The sequence below is a fragment of the Fukomys damarensis genome, unplaced genomic scaffold, assembly GCF_012274545.1.
Source record: "Fukomys damarensis isolate Sample0158 unplaced genomic scaffold, DMR_v1.0_HiC HiC_scaffold_11, whole genome shotgun sequence".
NCBI lineage: Eukaryota > Metazoa > Chordata > Mammalia > Rodentia > Bathyergidae > Fukomys > Fukomys damarensis.
The window spans coordinates 38,013,559-38,023,556 of NW_022900923.1; the positions used below are offsets into that span (position 1 = coordinate 38,013,559).

Sequence of the window (9,998 nt, forward strand, 5' to 3'; positions counted from 1 at the left end):
TGATAAATGTTACGGGTTTAATAAATGTAGTTGAATGAGCAAAGGAGAATATGAGGTTTCCCAGGGAGAGGGCTGTGACCGCCGCAGTCGTTCACCAGGTGAGAAGTGTGAACGTCTGCATGTGGAGGACCACAGTGTAGAGCACTAACTGCCGTGTTACTTCTCTTCTTCCTACAGTTAAAGAATATCGTGAAGTTCTTGGCACTGTGGTGCTATACTCTGGGAGGCTAAGGCCAAAAGATCACCGTTCAAAGCCAGGCTGACCAACTTGGTAGTTTAGGGAGCCCCCGTCTCAACATTTAAATATATATGTTTATAGTATTATATTGCCTCTCTCTCTGTATATGAGTGTATATATGTGTGTGTGTGTGTGTGTGTGTGTGTGTGTGTAGGGTATAGCATAATGCTATGGCCCTGGGTTCAACTGCCAATACCGTAAATAAAATTGTCCCAAAGCTTAATGAGATCTGAGAGGAAAAGGAGAACAGCAAAAAAATAGATTTTTTGGGGGGGGATACCAAGGATCAAACCTTGTGAGGCAGGCACAGTGCCACTGAGCTAAGTCCCTATGGCGAGCCATTATGGTGAGCCTTGACACAGGCCTAGCCATGATTGAACTTTGAGTCACCTCGCTGGCACAGACGTGCTCTCGCCCATAGCCACGGGTGAGTTCAGCTGGTAGCAGATGTAACCCATAATGGTTATTGTTTCCCTCTGGAATGTGTGGGCGGTACTCTCACTCCCTCGCTCCTGTGCAGCCCTCGCTTCCATGCAGCTGGAGAATATAAAAGGGAGAGGTTCTGTAATAAAGCAAGCAAGCAGGCAAGCAACATGAGAGGAAAAGTGTCTCCCGTCTCTGTCCTCATCCTTTCAGGTTTAGGACCTGCTGGCAGGATCCTGACGTCGCGGCTTGCGACAAGTCCCCAGCCCAAATCTCTTTTTTTTTTTGGTACCCGGGATCAAAACTTGGGTCCCTGCACTTGCAAGGCAGGAGGTGGAACCACTGAGCTAAATTCTTGGCCTCCCAGATCATTTTTAATAGGTAAATTGAATCAAGGTTTCTCTTGCCATTGGGAAAAATAAGACATCTTCTAACACCTTTCTGTATAATCTGTTCTGTGAATTTTCAACTAGATTTGAACTATGATTTATCCTGGACAAGTTATTAAATATGGGTTATCTTCCATACTTAAGTTTCATGCCACTATTTTCCAGTATGTTTATGTGCCGTCATTAATGAAAACAGTGCAAAACTAGGTAAGAATCTGGACTCTGGATCGGTCAGATTAGGCTTGAGATTAAATTAATGTTTATAAAGCACTTAATATAGCATCTTGCACAACTTAGTTCTACATTTTAAAAATATAATCAAATGAATATCCAACGCTTTGTATTTAGTCCCATTGTCTTGTCTGCCTGCTCGTGCATTCTTGTGATTTTTCTCCCTGCCCAAGTTAGCTCATGTCAGTCTTCTATCAATGCATTATCTCAAGTAACAGCTTTGTTTGCAAGGTTTTATGGGCTATGGTTGAAAGGAATTTTCCAGGGAATAGTAAAGCAAACAGGAACCACAAGCTAAAAGGAAGGCTTTAGCACGTGAGCCTCTCGGAAGCACCTAAGATCCAATGCACAACACCTGATTTGTGTGAGGGCCAACAAAGCTTCAAGTAGCTTTTACAGGTGCCCTAATATCTCAAACACTCTTGTGCTGTGATCTTTGGACATCTACTGGGGTCAGGTGCTCTTTGGCAAGAGATGACCTCTCAGAGCGCGGAAAGAGTGCGCAGACAGAACTTACTCTGGGAAAAGGCTGCACTCAGTTTCCTTTGCTGAAGTTTCTTGAGCATTCTTGGCCAGGAACCAGTCAACAGCTCCACTGGGTGTTCCTGCTTTCCTGTTCCCATGCAACCAGAAAAGGTGAACTAAGTTAAAGAAGGCATTTAGGGATGCTCTAAGATAAAAGGCTCACAAGAGACCAGCTTGGAGGGAGGCTTGAAGGAAAGAGGAACTCTGACAGTCCTGGTAAGAGTTGGTAGTGAAAGAGGTTACAGGAGGTCACGGTCAGATGGCTGTGAAGCAGTCTCAGTTCTCTATAAAGAGAAGCAGGGGAAACTTCTCCTTCCCAATCTTGTGATGTGCTAAGTCGCCCAGGAACAGCTTTTACCCCAGAAGAGCTCGATGCCTCCAGGAACTATCACATCCATCCCTTACCAATGGTTCCAGCCCTGGGATACCTGTATCGGATCCATCAAGGGACCTCTGCGGCTGTGCATTTCATATTCCATATGAAGCTTCCTTGCTGCTTTCTTCACCTTGATGGAGACAGCAAAGAGCAGGGAGAAGATAACGCCACTTGGTAATGACAACAGATGTCTACAGACATGTTCAGTGCGACTGCGCATCTCCACCCACCTTTGCAATACGTGCGAAATTTCAGAGGCTGCTCAGCTGTAATTTAGTGCAGTCCAAGCCTGAATCAATGGAGGTCTAATGTGTGCGTGGGGTTTTCACCCGGGGTAAGCGTAATACAGTGTTGATTACCAGAGTAAAATCTTCAAGAGAAAGGTATTTCTCCCATGTTGAGCTACACGGCCCAGGTGGAGTTACTATTTGTCGGTTAAAGAGATCGCTGGGTCTGACAGCTCGAGCTGTGATGTTAGAGGCCTGTATTTCTAATTATACTGATATTGAGAACGTGATTAAAGCCTCTGCTGGCACATCCTCCTAGAATTCCACCAAGAACTAATCGAAAAGTTACATGGCCAATAACACGGCCAATAGAAACAGACTCCCTAACAAGAATAATCTTCATTGCCCCAGTAAAGAAATTTTCTTCTGCTTTACAGAACACATCATCAAATAATTTTAGATTATGTGATGTTGACCAGAGGAAAAAGTCTGGATACATCAGATGTATAATACATAAAAATCACTGCCATGTAAAAAGTAAAGAGGTTTATACAATATTCTTCTATCTTCTCTTCCTTATTCAATGTCTGATAATAAATGGTAAGCATTTGTCGAGTAGTTACTACAGGACAGAATTCTTTCCTACTTGATCTGATATAGTCTTCATAATATACCTGTGACAAAGGTACTGCCTTCCTTTATTTCAGAGATGAGGCTATGTAACTTGTCCAAGATCACCCAACTTAGTGACAGGGAATTTAACTTTGATTTGGGGAATCATTACTGCACCACTGGGCAACCTGCTTCGCAGGACTGGGCTACCAGAGGTTCAGCCCTTGGAAGTGGTGGGTAAAATATAAATAGGTTAGGACTCTTCAGTTTATCTCTGTGAAGTGGTGACTCAAGTTTGTATACTTGCTGGAATTATACAGCAAAAAGCAGTTATCTCTGAAGAAACACCGCTGAAATCTTTCCTTTTAGTTGAGATGCACTGAAAACATCAAAGACTGGAAAATTCCTTCTTTTTTTCAGACCCTCTCTAAACTGCCTAAAAACCTTTTTGTTTGTCTGAGTCTTCCTTCTGATGGTGTGGTTTCTCACTTGATAGCAGAATTTAGTTACATATTTTAGCAAATACAAAGCATAATTTTTCATAATTGGAAATGTTTAACTGCAAAATTAGGACAAAATATAGGACCATTTTATTCATTAAGTTTATTGGTACATTTTATGTATACACTATGACATTCGTCATTGGGAATTTGTACCTTTACATGATACATCTTGGTTTTTATTTTCCCATTCCCCTACCCTCCCCTCTTCCCTTCAACCCTTCCAACCCTCATTTACAGACTTTATTTCCATTTTTTCCTTTTCTCATTTATTGCTTTCCCCTTCCTCTCCTCCACTTCCTTTACTCTTTCAGACCTTTTCTTCCTATTGCACAATATCAATTATACATTTTGATCCTCAGTTTTTCACACCAGAGAAACTATTTGGTATTTACACAGGTGTGTCCTTTTATTTCACTTAAGAGTATGGCCTCAATATGCATATCTTTAGCTATATATGTCTCTACTTATTTTTATGGCTGAGTAGTACTCCACTTTATAAAAAAATCACATCTTTATCTGTTCTCCAGTTGATGGGTAATTGGGCTATTTCCAAGTTTTAGCTACTACAAACTGTGCCACTATAAACAGGGGTGTGTATATATATTTATCACTGTTGTATGAGTCTTAATTCTTTTGGGAAGATACCCAGCAGGGAAATAGCTGGGTCAAATGGACCTCAAATCGTAGTTTGAGGTATCTCCATACGGATTTACAGTTTCACCAGTTTGCACTCCCAACCAAAAGTGAAGCAGGGTTCCTTTCTCCCCACAGCCCTGCCAGCATTTGTTATTGGTGGATTTCTTGAGAGTAGCCATTCTTTCTGGGTGAGGTGGCATCTCAGCAATGTTTTCATTTGCATCTCTGGTGAAAAGAAAGCCTCACACCCAAGCAGAAGGAAGTGGGTGGCCATGGGGGAAAGAGGAAGAGAGGCACTGGTGGCATAGAGTGGAACCAAGGCACATGGTAATGTGTGAACAGCTAGCACAGGGCTAGGATGATCCCTGTGATTGGGCTTCCAAGTCTGTCAAAGCCAGGTGAGATTTAATTGTCAGCTTGTTTATGATGCACACTCGGAAGTCAGTACGGACCCAGTATACTCATATTTAGACACAATGTATAATTATGTAGTCTTACTTTACCAAACTGATCAACAAGATATACCACTGAAGTTATTCCGGGTCAGATGTCAAACCAAAAAATGGAAAACCAAACAATCTAGCCTAGGCTTGAATGCTGCATCAAAACGTAGTAGCTGCTCTCCACTCCTGCAAATTGAGCTCTTGCAGGGTGCTTGGCTAGTGCAGAAAGAGGCTCCATAAATGTAAATACAGATTGAATTTTTAAAATGTAGCATCCATAAAAGAATGTAAAGTATCTTTTAGAATTAATGACATGCTAATAGTATTTTGGAATCATTAAATAAAATGAATTAGATTTGACCAGCTATTTTTAAATGTAACTATTAAGTTGAAAATCACATGTGGCTTACATTGTATTGGATAGTGCTATACTTGACTTTTAATTCTATTTATTTGACATGGGTCCTTGGCAGTAAATTTATCTGATTCCTCTACTGTAAACTAAACTGACTTGTGATGACAAAATGATTTTATGTATGAAGAGTACTTAGAAAAATACTGGGATATAGAAAATTTAGCTATTGTCAATATCCATCCAGTAGCTGTAATATATATATATATATATATTTGAGTGGCATCAGAGTGACAAAGTTATGACTACTATAAACTTTTTATCAGTTTTTTTAGCAAAAGTTTTAGTGAATTACAATTAGACGTGAGCTGTAAGAGTTGAATAGTAATGTTTCTTTACTTTCAGCCAACTCTTGTAGCTACAAAAAAGTTCCCACATAGTTTGCTAACAGTTGGAATAAGAATTTAGCTATTTTTCAAACTAGTTTTTACAATTTTTCAGAACAGTAAACTCCAAGAAATATCTTTATTTTATGACTGCCATGGCAGGAAATGCCTGACAGGATCCAGCAGGTGGGGAAGTATTTTGGTATAAACAGACAAAAGTTGTTGGCTGTTTCCTGTAAATAAAAAGAAAGTAAACCGGAATTAGCAGCTTGTTTAATTAGAATCTGCAGCTTGTTTGCTTTTGTTAGCTTCTTCTAAAGTGCTTCTAATTATCATAAAAATGACCCTAACATTTACAACATGTGCACTCTTATAAAGATAGGAAAAGTTGGGCCAGGGAGTTACTCAGTGGTTGAGCAGCCTGCCTCGCAAGTGCAAGGACCTGAGTTTGATCCCTGGTATCCCCCCAGACAAGAAAAATTGAATTCCCCGTGATGGAATTAGATGACAGTAATTAAAAGGAGAAAGAAAAAAAATGCCCTTGATGTAATTTAAGACTTGCATGGCATCAAGAATTTTCTCTGTGACTCAAGAATTGCTTGTATAAATAGAAAGTATCTGATGCTGGGACACAGACAGGAGTAGGATAGTTGAAAAGGTCTTTTATGTGATATGTATCATTCTTCCATTGTCTTTTAGTGAACCGCTTTAACTGTTCCATAATTTAACATGAATGTGACAGTTAAAAATGATTGTAAGATTAGAAAATGAAATATCTGAGAACAGAGATTTTTAACATACAATTTTTAACCTCAAATAAAACCAGTGTTTAACCTGGAAAGGGGATGAGAGTTTACCGAAGTTGGAAATGACAAATGAGACTGAGACAGTGAGTATAACACATGAGTGAGAGAGACATCATCATGTGATGTGATATCAGTTGAATCTCTGCCCGAGAATCCACCCAAGGGTCTAGCATCTTAATTCATAGCTTTATGATGTGTTTGAAGGAGAAGGGATACATATATCTCCTCTCTCCTACTGGTCCACAGTACCTTATGCATCTCTGCGAAACACTGCTCAGAGCTCTGTATAATACCAATTTACATAACTTTTGGGGGACAAGAACTCATGTCTTCGTGCACGTCTTCTGAGAATCTGGCAAAGTCCTTGGCATACACTAGAAGGTGCTCACTACTCAATGCCTGAATAAACACAGGACAGTTTAATCTTGTCATCAGGGCCATTGTCAAAAAGTTCCTTATTAGTTCTTGATTTCAGGATTGAGGATAAGACAGGATTGAACATGGCTATTGAAATTTTAGACTCAGCTCAATGTCTTGCTTAGGCAAGTTGCATAGCCTTTCGGAGACCCACATGTAAAATGTGTAGCACGATGTCTACAATACAGAGTGACTGAACTTATAAATGCAATGTAATGATGTTCTGAAGGACATTAAAATAAGCATATCACAGTATAGGTCAATGTAGCAGCAGGTTCATTCACCAAGTATTGATCCCAACAGAGCAGGCACCATTCTCGGTGTTAAGGAGGAACAGCGAACAGCGTCATCACTATTATAATCCATGTAAAATTTGTAGGTAAAACTACCTGCCCCTAATGCTGTTCCCCATTACCAGGTTGCCGATTCCTGGGGCTGCTATTATCAGTGACCGTCCTAGAGCAGGTGTTGGGAATGCAGGGGACCCTCCATCCCTCTGAACTCTGAAGGGATTGCTGAGCACGGTATGAGCTCAAGACTGATTTGGGTACAGGAGCCCATGCTTTTGAGTATGCCTGCTGGTCCTAAACTTCCACTGTTGAAAAGCCCACCCACTTGACTCTAAAGCACTTCACTATGCCTCTTTGCGATGCCCATTTTTAGCTTCATCAGGGAAAAATCATAAAAATATCAACGTAGTCACTTCTACACCCTGCTGTGGTTTAGAATTTAGATTAAGGGAAGCCATTTATGTATTTTTTTAAAAAACTTGACTGTGGCACATGCCCCAGTGGTTTGCGCTTTCACAATCCTAGTTTCCTTGCAACTTTTGACTCTTGCTAAAATGGACCTTAATTCCCTCTTAGGCTTTTTTGAAACTGAAGCAGGTGACCCTCCTTATCACTCAGCCCAGAAAGTCCGGTAGTCCAAAGTCCAAAAACTAAAACCAGTTGTTCTCTAAATTTGCAAGTCAGAAAAACAGCAGGCCCAAGAGCAGTGTGATCATAGTCACTTTTATATCCCTCGATTTTTTATCCCTAGAACTAGAAGTTATCAAAAGGGCTCTTTGTTCTTTTTTCTTGGTACTGGGAATTGAACTTAGGACTTTGTGCTTTCCAAGCAGTCTCAGCATGACTGAGCTGAATCCCCGGCTAAAAGAGCTATTTCTGAAAGTTATTTTTTAAAAATTTTTTCTCATTAAGTTTATTGGTCCTTTTTAGGTATACAGTAGTTACATTCATCATTGGGATCTTGCATCTTCACATGACTGGTCTTAGGTTTTAACTTTTTCCCCCAACCCTGCCCTCCCTTCACCCCCGCTTCCCTTCCCCATTTACAAAAACTGTTTCCATTTTTTCGTTTTCTCATATTTTTCCCTTATTTCCCCTACACCTTTAAGCCCTCTTCTTCCTATTTCACAATGTCAGCGATACCGTTAGGATCGTCTGAAAGTATTTTCTGGCAGATATCTTACTTTCTTAACTACGCCAAAACAAAAAATGCTGGAGGAAAAAAAATATTCACAGAAAGAGTTTAACTTTAAAATATAATCAAAGGCATATTCTGCTGCTTAGCTCAAACAAAAAGTTTTAAATTTGGTAACTTTGAAAGACTCGTGCAGTCTAAATAGCAGCGTCACGAGGTGGTGAGGGAACCAGCACCAGTTTCCGGGTTCTCACCGTCCTGTCCAGTTCCTTGGACCGAACAATGGGCGAACGCGGAAGATTAACGCTTGACTAGGACAAAAACGAGAAAAGGAAAAGGGCGCTTAGGAGGGACAAAGAGGAGATACACCCTACAAGCGGCATGGCACCCCCGCAAAATGAGAAGGGCGCTGGCTGCCGTCCTTTTATGTTTTCCTCCAGAGTTGATCCAGGTGGTCCTCCTTGATCGCGTGCTGGAAGGTTGGCATCAGGTGCTAGGCTGGGCTTGTTCACACATCAGAAGGTTGATATCCGGGGCCAGGTTCGGCGTGTTCTGGCGTCACAATTGGTACCAGGGGCAGGTCTCTCTGCTTCATCTCGTGGGAGGCCGGGAGCTACCGCTCTGCACCTGTGGTTAACAAGGCTCTGGAAAGGGCAGCTCGTGCCCAGCTGCTCCAGACACGTTGCAATGTGCTAGCTCCCGCCTCAGTAGGAAAAATATTCTTTCATTAGGAAGATTTGTGTTATGGACTAGTGATTTCACTGGACCTACAAGACAGGATCAGAAGGCGCCAGGACCCTCTGAACAGCAACAGAATAATTTTCCTCTACACACACACACACACACACACACACACACACCATTTCACCTGGGGTTCAGTTCTAGGCTGAGAATAATCCTAGGAGTTTTGACTGGCTTAGGAACTTTTAAAAGAATCTCAGGAGTTCTTCTGTATTGGAGAAAAGCAGGTTAATGTTAGCGCCAACTGGGTGTATGGATCTGCCCTCATATTGGTCATAGATAACTTTTTGGGGGGGTACCAGGGATTGAACTCGGGTCCTTGCGCTTGCAAGACAGGCCACCGAACTGCTGAGCTAAATCCCTGGCCTTCCATAGATAACTCTTGAGAAATGTTAGTGTTACTAGAATGCTTGACCACCCCCCATGACCTTTGTCTGAATTCGTAGGCAGGACTATATTTCTCTCTCGATAAATGTCTGATTTGGGGCTTGTTCCCTTAAAATTCGGTTGCAGAAGTGCTAAGACGATGGCTGATCCTTAGCAGGTGAATGGTGCAGAGGGGAAACGGCAAGTCACTGTACCGGGACTGTGCACGCTGTGTCCTAACCCTCAGAAAAGCTTTGTTACGTGGTTCAAATCCCACTTTCATTTTAAGGAACTAGTGTTCAACTTGGTTGCAGCCGGAATCCTGGAGTAAACTCTGTGACCAGCATCGTGCAAGGAATTAAATTCATAAATCGAGGCACCACTGTAATTTTCTAAAGATTATAAAGACTTGTAAAAAAATGCCAGTGAAGAAATTTGATCACAGGTCTATTTGATCGAGAGTCAAGATCATTCTTGTTTATGCTGACACCTGCTAGGCTATTAGGACTCCCCGTGCTACTGTCTGAGATTACCTTGAGGGCCTACTTTAAGAACTCACGTGTGTGACATTTTCCAGATTGAATGATGCGCTGAATACAAAACTGAAGAAAACCTGAAGTTGGGTCAGAGAACATTTGTGCACCAAACATAGGGGTAAGTACAAGATGCAGCCTATCTAAGCTGAAACTAAAGTGGTAAATCTATAGCTTAAAACAATTTTGCCTTTCCAGAGCCCAATATAAGGCGAAAGAAAGAAAGAAAGAAAGAAAGTGGGGGGGAAGGAAGGAAAGAAAGAAAGAAACTGAGGCTCTGCCCTTGGATGTAGCAGAATGAATCATCAAAACAATGACAACAACAGGACTCAAAGAGGTAGGGGTAGAAGAAAGAAGCTAAAAATAATT

At 41.3% G+C, this 9,998-nt stretch overlaps 2 long non-coding RNA genes across 2 annotated transcripts; one reads left to right on the forward strand and one right to left on the reverse strand.

The window, feature by feature from the left end:
- Nucleotides 1–5,525: 5,525 nt before the first annotated feature.
- On the reverse strand, nt 5,526–8,301 carry LOC104869998. The gene is made up of 3 exons (XR_782431.1): nt 8,244–8,301; nt 6,397–6,546; nt 5,526–5,574 (listed from the first exon to the last, which is right to left on the reverse strand). It is a non-coding gene; the product is annotated as an uncharacterized LOC104869998 (long non-coding RNA).
- Nucleotides 8,302–8,624: 323 nt separating this feature from the next.
- Nucleotides 8,625–9,860, forward strand: LOC104869999. Its single transcript, XR_782432.1, has 3 exons — nt 8,625–8,696; nt 9,674–9,750; nt 9,828–9,860. It is a non-coding gene; the product is annotated as an uncharacterized LOC104869999 (long non-coding RNA).
- Nucleotides 9,861–9,998: the final 138 nt, after the last annotated feature.